Source organism: Balaenoptera musculus, chromosome 12, assembly GCF_009873245.2.
Source record: "Balaenoptera musculus isolate JJ_BM4_2016_0621 chromosome 12, mBalMus1.pri.v3, whole genome shotgun sequence".
NCBI classification, from domain to species: Eukaryota; Metazoa; Chordata; class Mammalia; order Artiodactyla; family Balaenopteridae; genus Balaenoptera; species Balaenoptera musculus.
This window is the reverse complement of record NC_045796.1, coordinates 41,352,153-41,366,029: the sequence shown is the minus strand read 5'-3', so window position 1 is coordinate 41,366,029 and position 13,877 is coordinate 41,352,153. Positions and strand designations below refer to the sequence as shown.

The following is a 13,877-nucleotide window of genomic DNA, read 5'->3' as shown; positions in this document are numbered from 1 at the left end:
TAGCTCTTATTGTGCAGAAAATTCATAAACCTGAATTGCTATGCAGTCCTTTTTCTTCTACAAGTATATGCTGTATATGATGCTTAAAAATCATTAGAAACCCTTTGGAGGTAATCAGCTTTCCTTCATACTCTATGTAGAATATTTTAAACAGCATTTGAGTGAATCTTGTGGTTTGAATTCTATATGATGTTAGTTTTCACTAGAAGCCCATATCTGATGGTTTTTCATTTAGAACAGTGGCTCCCACATGCCACAGACTGGCTAAATTAGAATCACCTGTGGTGATTATTAGCCTCACAGCTTGCTGGCCTCCATGTTCAATCCACTCATCAGATTCTCTGGGGGTGAGGCCCTGGAAATTATACTTTATACAAACACCCTTAGAGATTCTGATGCATGGCCAGGTTTAAGAAGCTCTCCTCTAGAAAGCAGCTCAATGTTATCACCATGTACAAAATAAAAGGCAGTAGACTTTTATATTAACTATCATGCCTATTATGATCTGAAATGAGAGAAATTTCATGTTTTAGGCTTTACTTTCACATAGAAGCCTAAATGAATATCCAGTATATTTTTTCTTACTACAAAATTAATGATAAATTTAAACTTACAGTTTCCCATTTTTAAACTGATAAAGGCTTTTAAATATCCTGATGGGGCTATAATATTAAAAATGTGTACTTTATAGAACTAAAAGGGTATCATTACAGGATAAGTATCAATAAAATTTTAAAAATTATGCATGATTTTAGGATCATGATCTTTTAGGATGCCACTTTTAGGATCTGACTGTGGCAGCAGATTTGAAAGTATATGTTCATTTTATTGCTAAGTAGTATTTATTTTATGAATATACCACATTTTGTTTATCCACTCACCAATTGATAGTCATTTGGACTGTTTTCTATTTTTGATTATTATATAATGCTGCTATAAATATTTAAGTATAAGTCTTTGTGTGGACATATGTTTATATTTCTCTAGAGTAGCTACATAGAAGTGAAATTGCTGGTCCGTATGATAATTTCATGTTTTTAAGGTTTTAAGTGTCAAAATGTGTTTTTGCAAAGTGGCTTTACCAGTTTACATTTCCATTAGAAAAGTATGAAGTTACCTGTTTCTCCGCATACTCTCCAACACTTATTATCACATGCTACAACATTTATGAATCTCAAAAACATTATTCTATATGAATTGTCAGGTGCAAAATACCACATATTGTATGATTCCATTTATGAAATGTTTGGAAAAAAATCCATAGAGATAGAAATTAAATCAGTGATTGCCTGAGAGTGGAAATAGAGGTTTTACTGCAAATTGTTATGAGGTATATGGAATAATAAAATGGAACAAAATATTGGTTTTATAACTATGTAGATTTACTAAAAATGTATTAGTTTTATGATATACTAATAATACCCAACTAAGGATATCTATGTTTAGATGTAAATGCATGTGCAAGTATATGTGCATGTATACATATATATATATATATATATTTATCGAACTGAATATACATTCAGTTCAATTTTTTCAAAATCCTTTTATTCCAATTACCAAGAAACAGACTTCCCTACTATATTGAATATAGTAAATGAACATGAGAGCTCATGGAATTATCAACAAAGTTAGTGGTTATGTCAATTATCAATTTTTCTGTGTCTTTTTAAGTAGAGAATCATTTCTTGAAGAATGTGTAAAAGACAAAACCATGTATTCCAGAAATGCCTCTTCGACCAAAAAAAAAAAAAAAAGCCATTTTTTTTTCAATACTCAATTTCCATTATAATATCTTCCTTGACTCATGTGCAGTTGCGGCACATGGGCTCAGTAGCTCCACAGCATGTGGGATCGTCACGGACCAGGGATCGAACCCCAGTCCCCTGCATTGGCAGGCAGATTCTTAACCACTGCGCTGCCAGGGGAGTCCCGGAATATAATATTTTTAAAAAAAATCTCTAGGGTGGCTACAATAAAATCTTACATTTTAAACCAATTAAATAAATTGCCCAGTCCATGTAACCAGACATAAATTATATAAAATCATATGGGCATGCAATGTGAGTGATCTCACACCTGCTTGTTTGTCGCAGAAAGTGATTATTGAGAGTGCTATTTTGAGAAATTTAATTTGTAAATCTGAATTTGGGCATATTCTATAGAGGTATCTTTTGCTTTTCTTATTAGATGTGCTTCCTTTTTTTCACTGCTTATTGTCAACCCTCAGAGGTTTATCTCTACACCTGCTACACTCTTTGAAAGTTATTTTCCTGATTAGCATTTCTTATTTTAATACATGAACATCTGGTAAAGGTTTACTTTAGAAATCCCCTAGTCAGAGTTCATCTGCTTCTAATATTTTACTTTCTAACTTTACATTATCCTCCTGAGTTACAGGACAGTGACATTTTAGCCCCAGAAAACAATTATTTCTGATGACTCTTTAATATTCAAGATGATAATCAACAGGATTTACTGGGTACCAATTTTTTGCTCAATACTCTGATGAGCCCTGAGGAGGAGAAAGTTATATGACTTCATCCTTGTTCTGAAGGAATTTACAACCTGGTTGGGACAAAACACTAAAACTCAAACAGAGTGAACAGTACAAGGTAGTGCATCATTAAAATTTTTATTTTGTGGTTTTACAGAGAGAAAGAGATGAGGGCTGAAGAAAAGAGAAAAGGTTTCATAGAGGAGATGTAACTTGAGCAAAGGATAGACTTCGGGAAGATAGAAGTTAAATTATACATTATTATAGCCAAGGGAAATACCAACTAATTTATCGTGTGGCAGTATTACTTACTTTTATTATTTTATTGAATTTTACCCCCAAGTTATTCCTGGTTTCCTTTTTTTATTAATATAACCTTTATCAAATTCCTTTAGTTAAATTATAGACTTAAAATGTTTGTGATCTTCCAGTCTTGATTAATAAGGACTTGATTTCTTAAGAGTGGTAGATGCTATTTTGCTCATGTGTTTCCTAGACCAAAGTTGGGGCTGTGGAGAAATTTTCTGCTGCTATGAAAATGTCTTACAACCTTTTTACTAACTTTATTTTATTGACTTTATTTGAGGCGATTAGGAAGAAAATATTTGGGCCTCTAAATCTAAGCTACAATTTTACTCTTTCACCCTGCTAATAAAAATTTAGCTCATAAAATGTTCATCATTTTTATACAAAAATAACAATTTCCCATTTTGTTGAGTACTTCTCCGTAAGGAAAATAAATCAGTGAACTTCACAAATATAGGATACAAACCAATTTTTATATTGATAAATCAATTTGTCCTTCTTGTTTCATACAAGTAGTACTATAAATACAGGTTAAACAGTCGAGTATGTGTTTAAATAAGGTAATTCTATGGCAATTTCTTCACCCAGCCAATAATTCACCATTTATGTATATCATAGCTGATATCTAAGTTGAGGTTTAAATTACACTGTTTAACACATAGGTGGAACTAATTTTAAGAGGATAATAATTCTCTCATTCATCTGAAGATTCTGTTTTAAAAAACATTGAAAAAAATAAAATCTTTCTTTTGGTCTACAAAAATAATATTGTTGCTGATTGTTGGACAGCCGAAGAAAAATATGGAGTACCCCCATATTCCAGCGTTTCATGTAAATCCTATGATTTCTGGCACTCAGAATGCTAAGAAGTAAATTCAAGACTCAGGAATTGCAGAAAATTAAGGAATAGAAAGAGTCAATTCTGCTATATATCCTCTTTCTCACTAATAATTTTTCAAAGATGTCATTTTAGAGCAATCCTAGAACTTGAGGCTTTAATTTAAGAGGGACATCCATCCATCCAATGCAGAATGATATGCTCATTGCCTGTTCTCTGGGACCTATTTTATAATGATTTCAGAATGGCACATTTGCAAATATGTGGGACAAATATCTACTGAATCACTCACTTCTGAAACATGGAATATGTAAGTCATGGAGGACTTCTTCAGCATCCACACTGAATCAGTTATTCAATTCTATCGATGTTTCATCTTAAATACCTCAAATTTATTCTTTTTGAAACTATACTTCCATTTTGGTCTTGGTTCAGCATTAAATCGTCTTTTTTCACAGATTTTGGGCATAAGCAAATTGTCCTAAAATTGAGCATGTTTGCATGCTATTCTGGCAACAGAGGGAATTGACAGACAAACAGGTCTTTAAACAGATAAGGATCATCTCTCTCTGTATACACACCTGTGCGTGCGCAAACACACACGCACACGCATGTGTGTGTATATACAAAAATCCAAATACACGTGTATGTGAATATTTGTTAAATAGAATTTACCAGTTTCCAAATTTCAGTCGTAGTGAAGGCTCGGGAATAAACAAGATCCTTCTTTATTTGTGCTGGTTCTGCGCTCCCTCTAATCCTTCTTGCCTATTTCTCCTTTCTATGCTGGACCACACTGCTCTATGGCAATACCAAAAATGATATGCTAATTGTAGAGAGTCTCTGAAAATGCGCCATAACTATTCCTTAAAATATAAAGACTTTATATCTTGAATACAGTTTTTGATCAACTGTATTTTATGGCTTTAGTTGTTCTTTCCCTATTTTGCTGTTTCACCTGCAGCAAGTCAAAAATCTCAAGATATGCAAAATCCACCTTAGATTCAAATGTGCTCTGAAAAATCCTTTCAGTCTTTGAATAACTTTTTCAAATATCTTTTGTTCTGCAGGTGAGATGGAAAGAATATTAAAGACTTTCTTGAATTTACAGGGAGAAATTATCTTCCAGGCTGTGTATTGCCTGGACAAATCTTGCCAACATTCCTAAGAAGTTTTTTTTTTTTTCTTTTCTTTCATTTTTTTCTTTCTTACCATTAGGCTCAGCGTTTCAGTTCCCTGTCCTCAAAACTCATATTTCCCATCTTGAAGTAATTAGTGGTAAATGCTTTAAAGATTCTTTAACATCCCTTGACATGAGAGAGTGGCATGGACATATATACACTACCAAATGTAAAATAGATAGCTAGTGGGAAGCAGCCGCATAGCACAGGGAGATCAGCTCGGTGCTTTGTGACCACTTAGAGGGCTGGGATAGGGAGGGTAGGAGGGAGATGCAAGAGGGAGGAGATATGGGGATATATGTATATGTATAGCTGATTCACTTTGTTATAAAGCAGAAACTAACACACTTGTAAAGCAATTATACTCCAATAAAGATGTTAAAAAAAAAAGATTCTTTAACATCCTTATATTTCACAATTACAAAGTTAAGAGGAGCTCTTTGTCCTGGAGTTAAAGGTTTAAATTATTGCTTAAGCTTGATTAATATAAATTGCGTTGGGCACTAACCTGAGTAATCAGTCTTCTAATTTTTTCATCATGTCTTCTTTTCCTTTAATTGAAAATACTGTTTTTGTGTACATGTAACTTATATTTGTTCTGTATTATAGTTCTTTCTTTACAGATGGCAACAGGTAAGTATATCTGCTCTTGAAAAGCACCAAGCGAACTACTGTCCCTGATATTCCCATAACCCAGGTGTAATCAGGATTTGCATTTGCATGTCCATTCTTTCAGGCCCTTTTCTCAAGACATCAGATCTCTCACCAGTAAATGTGACCAAACTGGAGTAACTATGACCTCACTGTACTTACTTTTATTAGATGTTTTTTAGTCATGTAGGTATTTTCTATGAATTTTTTAAAATTAACTCCTTTTAATCTATTTTCATCTATTTATTAAGATATGAGTACTTAGCTATCTGGACATTTTAGACAGCAGTATAAAAAACTGAGAGCATTGAGGAGGCCAACACAATTTTCCAGCTGATTGAATGGGAGTTTTAGTCTTTTATTTGATTCCACAGATATTTGCTGAACAATAGTGTTAGTCACACTGAAATGCTAAAATGGACCTCGGCCTCAAAGGTCCATTTTTTTTTACTGCAATATTTAAAATGAAATTCAGTCACAAGAAATAGAGGTAGGAAATAATTTTCCCTAGTATTGCATGTTTCCACATTTGTCTGAAATTCAATTTATTGGGGTGTAGAGGGTTGATAGAGGGAGAAAGAACCAAGTACATATAAATGCAAATTACCTAAACAAGAATCAATACTTATGAATGAAAAAGTGCTGGCTACTATTTATCAAATCATTACATCATTAAACAATAGAAGAAAAGGACTTTAAATGAAAATGAATATATGATACATATATAAAATGTGTAATACCTGTAAAGTTATATTTTTAATATGCAGAAAATGTTCCCATGGTCCTAATTCCTGTGCTGCCTGGAAGACTAGGAATGTTCAAGAACTGCTACTGAAACATGAGAGACAGTAAGAGGTGCAGAGACAGAAGCAGACATTAGAAGAATTACAGGCAGTTCAGCATATAGAATAGTAAATAGGACTGTAAGAAATAAAGTGGGATGGTAAGTGGGAGCCAGAACCCCAATGACCAGAAAATTTGGACTTGATCCTAAGAACAATGGAAAATCCTTGAAAGTATTTAAAATCAAATGACATGACTAGATTCGTGTTTTGAACGGTCCTCTAGCTGCAGGGAAAAGAATGGATTTGAGGAGGTAAACCTAGAGGAAGGTGTTGTCATCATCTAGTAGAGAGGGAATGATGCCCTGAACCCTGACCGTGAAAATGCAGTCCTGTGTGGACAGCTCAGCCATGGAATGAATCAACTACCTTTCCAATGGAATCTTAGTCTAAGTGGCAGAAAGTCTTCCACCTTGTGTTGGAAACAACTGCTATCACAGTGAATGGGAAAATAGGCTTCTGTGGAATGAGTCAGCTACAGCCTAAATCGACTAGATCTTTTCTCAGAATTTCCTAAGTTTTCTACTTATTGAGGATAGCAGACCACATGGATTAACTCCACATCTACCATGTTGTTTCAGTGTTGAGTCTTTGGGAAACTTAACCCCTCTATGTCTCAATCTTCTCATTCACAACATAGGGGTAACAATAGTAGCTATCCAGTGGTGTGCTGGCAAATGTTTAACAACTGGCCCTTGGGGAAGAAGGTGGGGTGGGTAGCCATACTTTGTAGTGCTTATTGACTTCCATGGTGTAAATTATTCCACTATGGCCACTTTCAAACTACTACAACTTGATATCAACTAACTAACAAAATTCCTAAAAATTTAACTACTGGTTCTCATAAGCCAGTACAAATCTGCTCTGGCACATCTCTATTTACCTTATAAGACTATTGTTAGGACTGAACGTTCAAATACATGTGAAGTACTTACTGTACTGCCTATATAGTACTGCCATATTGAGAGCTCAATTATGTTTATTATTATATTGGTTCTGATGATTTTCATCCTCAATTCTATTCATGATTATGTAAAAAAATACAATTTGATTGCCTCATTTTAAAAATTATATTTTAGAAAGTCCTCAAGCTTTACAAATTTCTAAATAAACAATATTCATAAAATATCTCATTTCTTATGGTCTCCCAAAGTTACATAGTTTCATTCCAGTGAACTCTGGGAAGTTATTTCTGATTATTTATGAAAATTATTTCATTTTTCTCATTAGTTTTATTGAACTTAAATCAAGTTACCAGAGAAAATTCACAATGAATTCTTATGAGGCCTTTTTTGAACATGACTTTACACTGCAGATAATGTTTGTTATACTTCAGAATAAGTGCTATATCTATAGAAATTCATCTTGAAAAATAGTAAGTATTGCTAGTATACACTTAAAAATTAATTCCTAAAGTACAGATTCTTACTACCAAAAATGAGGTACAAGTCACTATCCTTCATCAAATCATTATAGTATATCTTTATGTTTTTTTACTTTATTTTAAAAATCATTTTTATATAAAAGTAATATCACTGAGAAATTCATAACTTGGAAATTAGTGTGCAACAACAGATATAATGAAATTCAGAAATGGAAAGAAATTAGTTCCACTTACTCCTTTTTTATGACTAGTACCTTATATGAATAATCATTTCTAGGGTAGGATTTGTGAAACTAGCCAAAAGGTGGGAATTTGATAGAGAACATCTTATACTAAAATAATATAATTGCTAAAATATGTTGCTAAAAGGCCTTGCTACAAAGCAGTTTTACCTGAAAACTAGGATACCTGGAACAACAGGAATGACTAAATTCATGGAGATATCATAATAGAAGGCTTGAAATCATGTGTCCTGAACCATCAAGAAGTTATGGTAGTGTGATAAAATTTTATCATGGGGTTCATGATCAAATATCTATCAAATTCAGATAAAAAATATGTATCAAACATGTATCAAATTCAGATAAAAAATAGTGAAATACTAAAGAACTGATCCAGAATATAGATGTACTATATTACCGATTTAGACACATATATCTTTCACCTTAGATTTTAATTTGAGTCATTTGTTGCTATACTAGCTGATAAACACATCTTAAACATCAGTTTTTTACTTAGCTCATTTACCTTGAAGATAGCTTAAAAATATTATTAGGCTCATACACACACACACAAAAATACTGACCAATAAAGTTTGCCTAATACCTCTTTATATTTACAAGCTTAATTCTTTCCTCACTGTGATATTTTTCTATGTTTGTTGGCATTATAATCTCCACCCCCCCGCCTTGCTCTAAGTTTATTTCATGAGTGATGAGAAAAATTAGTCTATATATTGAAGGTGCCATTTCCACACATCAATGACCAATAAAACCTCTAGGAAATAGAACCCACTCACCAGACAATTAATCAGTGTTTTCTCAACACTTATTTTTAGGACAAGAAGACAAATCACAAGAGACAGTGTGCAAAGAAGTATATTCAGTTTGACTGAACAGACTTGACTCACAGGGGTATAAACATGGTCCAATTTTATTTTCCAATAACTTCTACGAATCTGATCTGTTAACCATCCCTCACCCCTTTCTGCCGAGTGGCAGTCATCTTTAGTGACAGTTCAGTCTGATTCTATACATTTTTTCTGTCACCTTTGGTTATTAGAAGTGTCATTCCAGTTCTTAAGACTCAGTCCTCTTCATTTTAAAACTAAGTATTACCATGATTGTTTAACCTCAGTCAACATTTTGCACTGTTTCCCAGAAGCACAGAAAAGTCATACCTCTTTGCCATGCTGCCTCTGCACACCTCGTCTTACCTTTGTCATCTGTTCCCAGTCTCTCTCTCTATGTCTTGGCAGAGTCCAGCACATCTGCTCAGTAACTTTCATACGGGAGACAACCGCCCACCAGTCCTTGAGTTAAAATAGGAGGGATGATGGTTAACCAGTCCCAGTTTTGTAAGAATGGTCTGTCTCTTCTGAAAACAAGAAGAGGAGAAGGACTGCTTTTTTAAAAAGAATAAATAAATACAGAAATAAAAGCCTGCTTTTAGAAAAGGCTGCTAAATCACTTTGGTTTCTCTGGCTCTAGGATCTCTCAAGAGTCACAAGCCAAGAAAAAAGCTTGTTAAGAAATTTTCCCAGAAGTCCATATTTTTGCTAACAACCACATAATGTCTTCTCTGTAATTTCTGAAGGATTCTTATTTAATAGAAAAATATTTTGCAACCTAGTGATAATAATATATTACAGGTAACTTTTTAGGCTATCTTGCAGTCAATACATGTTCAGTTCTAAGATTGAGAGCAGTAAGTCTGAAGATATTTATTCAGTGTCCTCAGGCATCAAGGAGAGATTAAATACATTTTTATTAAAATGTATAATTAAAATCAAGATAACACAAAATCAAGAAAAACATTTAGTAAATGTTAAATTCAAAACGATTTTTGTTAATTACCATATTCCATATGTTGCAACTCATTGAAGCTTCACTATATTATATTCTGCAGGGAATTAAAAAGCAATAGAAAGCACCATCTCTAAATGCCAAAACTTCCAATGCAATGCATAAGTATCCCCAGAGCATCTTTCTGAACAATTTAGGTTCATTGATTCTACTCAGGTCCACCAAGGTGTGTTATTAAGAAAGAAGTAAACTAATGTTAGCAACCCTTTTTTCCAGTTCCACCTGAGAAAATAACTAGCTTTGTATATCTTAAGGAGCTAACTTGGTCTTATACTGTCATTGACTAGGGGTATGACAGGAGAGATAACAATTGTCAGAGGTAAAGTCTATGTTTCAGGACGATTGGGAAGCATTTAGGATGGAGGTTGACACTTTGAGTGGGAGAAGATGAAGTTGAGGGCAATAAAAAGTTTGAGCTTTTCCAAAAGTTGAGAAGGAGTCTGATTGCATGCGGGGGAGTGGAGTCATCCAAAGGCTTATTCACCCACCTATTGATGTTGGTAGGTTGATAATTAGAAAGCTCAAACAACAGGAGTCTAGAAGAGCCCCTCCTTAGGCATCTTTCTCTTATGTACAGTCTCAGTATGGTCTCTTTAGAATGGTTGCTTCAGGGTAGCTGGACGTCTTACTATAAAAGCACAAGTTCTGAAAGACAAAGGGAGAGAGAGAAAGAGGTCAAGCAGAAGGTATATGCCTTTTATGATCTAGCATGAAAAACCACACAGTGCCACTCTCAACCCATTCTAATAATTAGAAGCAAGTTTCTAAGGTTGGCCTACATTCCTACATTCATGAGGGAAATTAGGCTGCAGTTTTTAATGGGAGAATGCCAAATAATTTACAGAAATGTTTTAAATTCTCTGCAGTGAAGAAGGAGGAGGAGGAGGAGGGAGAGGGGGTGGAGGGGAGGGGGAAGAGGAGGAGATTTATTTTAGGAATATCACAATTTATGTCTATGTACATTCAAACCACAGGCTTAGAATTTTATTTGGCACAGGGAAAATTACCTTCATTATGTGTTTAATCATCATCTCTGTCAAAATAAAATACAAAATGGACACCAGAGTTGAAAATTCCTTGAACACACAAAACCAGGTAAGCGAAACCTAAATTAGCTTATCCTGCAACATAAGCAAAATTTAACTTGTGTTGTTTCTTGTAAATGCCTCTGAAAATCATAAACAATACCTAAATTGTTTTCCAAAAATGACATAATCTTTTAGCCAATCCCCTGTCATTGGAAAAACCCTAATGCTACAACCAATCATTATAAAGATTAAACAGCGTCCATGTTTCCACTATATAAGCTGTCCTAGAACAACATGCCTCTGTGCTTCATTCCACTACTGGTTTGAATACTCCCAGTCATGAACTGTTCTTCTATGCACAATAAATTCTGAAGATGCACAGCATAAATTTGACTTACATACATCATGAAATGTTACCACAATAAGTTTAGTGAATATCCATCATCCCATTTTGACACAAAATAAAAAGAAAAAAAAATTTTTTCCTTGTGATCAGAATTCTTAAGATTTACTCTCTTAATAGCTTTCATATATAACATACAGCAGTGATAATTATATTTATCGTGCTTTATATTACATCCCTAGTATCAATACTGATTTATCTTATAACTGGAAGTTTCTATCTTTTGACTACCTTCGTCCAATTCCCCCTCCCCCCAAACCCCACCTCTGGTACCACAAATCTGATCTCTTTTTCTATGAGTTAATTGTGTGCTTGTTTTTGAAGTGTAATTGACCTACAACACTATGTTAGTTCCTGTTATACAACATAGTGATTCAATATTTCAGTACATTTCAAAATGATCACTAGGGTAAGTCTAGTTACCATCTCTCACCATACAAAAATATTACATAATTATTGACTATATTCCCCACACTGTACATTTCATCCCCATGGCTCATTTATTTTGTAACTGGAAGTCACCTAAATGTCCCTTACCTATTTCTCTCCTCCCCCCACACTCCTCCCCTTTGGCAACCACTTTTTTGTTCTCTATATCTATAAGTCAGTTTCAGTTTTGTTATGTTTGTTCATTTGTTTTGTTTTTTAGATTCCACATATAAGTAAAATCATACAGGATTTGTCTTTCTCTGCCTGAGTTATTTCACTTAGCATAATACCCTCTACGTCCATCCATGTTGTTGAAAATGGCAAGATTTCCATTCTTTTTCATGACTGGGCAATATTCCATTATACATATATATATCACACCTTCTTTATCAATTAATATATAGATGAACACTTAGGTTGCTTCCATATCTTTGCTCTTGTAAATTATGCTGCAATGAACACAGGGGTGCATATATCTTTTCAAATTAGTGTTTTTGTTTTCTTTGGATAAATACTCAGGAGAGAAACTGCTGGATCATATGGTAGTTCTATTTTTAATTTTTTGAAGAATCCCCATACTGTTTTCCACAGTGGGTGCACCAATTTACAATCCCACCAACAGTGCATGAGGGTTCCTTTTTCTCCACATCCTTGCCAACACTTGTTATTTGTTATCTTTTTGATAATAGCCATTCTGACAGGTGTGAGGTGATATCTCATTGTGGTTTTGATTTGCATTTCCCTGATGATTAGTGATGTTGAGGATCTTTCCATGTGTCTGTTGGCCATCTGTATGTCTTCTTTGGAAAATGGTCTATTCAGGCCTCTTCCCAATTTTTAATTGGTTGGTTGTTTTCTTTGGTGTTCAGTTGTTTGAGTTCTTGGTATATATTGGATATTAACCCCTTATCAGACTTACCATTGCAAATATCTTCTCCATTCAGTAAGCAGCCTTTTCATTTTGTTAATAGTTTCATGCAAACAAGGGTTGTGACTATAAAGAGCAGTAAAGGGTGCTCATGGGAGCAGACTGGGATCTTCTTAGCAGATTCAGGAGTCTAGGGTGATTTTGAGGCATGTGGGCCAAGGACAACACTCTGAGACACACAGATAGAGACCAGTGGTCTCAAATGAGTATCTCCCAGGCACACCAAGACCACTGATGGGTTCCGTTTGGCCATTGGTGTTCAAAAAGTATTGCATTCCTTCCTAATGTTCAACCACTGAAAATTTTCACATAAAAATCCATGTTCCTGACTTTTTTTTGAAAAATTAGAAAATGCAGTGATGCTAGGCTGTCAGCCTACACGGCTATAGTCAGCAGGAGCTGGGTGCTTAATGCCCCCTTTTGTGGATTCCAGGATGCACCCTTTTCCAGAGTTTCTCTCACGCTAAGCTTTGGAGTCAGTGCCATTCTATGAACTCATAAGCTGTTTGCTTTATCAATTTCCCCAAAAGTCCCCTGTGGATATTTGAGCTCCTGAACTTCATCTGGCCTTCATGTATGACTGTCTTTTAGATAACAAAGCTTGAGGTGAGCTTGGGTGTCTCTCTGACTCATTTCCTTCATAAACTTGAAATTAACAGTCATTCTGAGGAAAGAGGATACTTTCTAGGTATTATCAGAGACTTGGCCTCAACAGTTTGAGTTATGTTTTATCTGTCCTTAGGGTAATGACACAAGGCACATTCAGTTTCTAAGTCCTACATTTGGATCTCTCAGCACTAACATATCTTATTTATAAACCTGACCTTCCTATCTACATGGAAATCCCTATACACCCTTTAAATTCACCTTTTGTAAAAACATTTGACTGTTGTAAAATGCTTTGACTATTTTAAGTAATATACCTTTAAAACTTTAATCACTGTAATAATGTCTTTGGTAAATATAATCAAATTTTAATAATTTTACCTTTTAACCTATTTTAAATGCAGCACTTGCTCTTAAGTTTAGTACTTGATGGAATAATCCATTGCTTAATTTCCTGTTCAATTGTAAAACACTTGGATTTTTCCAGGTGGGCTTTGCTCTTTAATACATGAATTCTTCCACCCTCTAGATTCTCCAAAATATATGCTCTAGCTGTGAAAGACATGGAATATCATTTTTCTTTCACCTCAAACAGTTGGAGAATTATAGGGTCTAGCACAGGATTAACACTTCTGGTGGAGGTCATGCATGAAAATTAAAATACCATTTTTCATTGTGCTGTATTATACATTGCTACTGA

The 13,877-nt window shown here is 34.3% G+C and overlaps 1 long non-coding RNA gene across 3 annotated transcripts in view; it reads right to left on the bottom strand.

The window, feature by feature from the left end:
- Positions 1–13,877, bottom strand: part of LOC118905081 — a 296,235-nt gene that overhangs the window by 129,814 nt on the left and 152,544 nt on the right. For all 3 annotated transcript variants that reach the window (XR_005022156.1, XR_005022154.1, XR_005022157.1), the window contains 2 exons: positions 10,272–10,428; positions 9,135–9,295 (listed from right to left, as the gene is read on the bottom strand). This is a non-coding gene — a long non-coding RNA (uncharacterized LOC118905081). The remainder of the gene's footprint in view (positions 1–9,134; positions 9,296–10,271; positions 10,429–13,877) is intronic.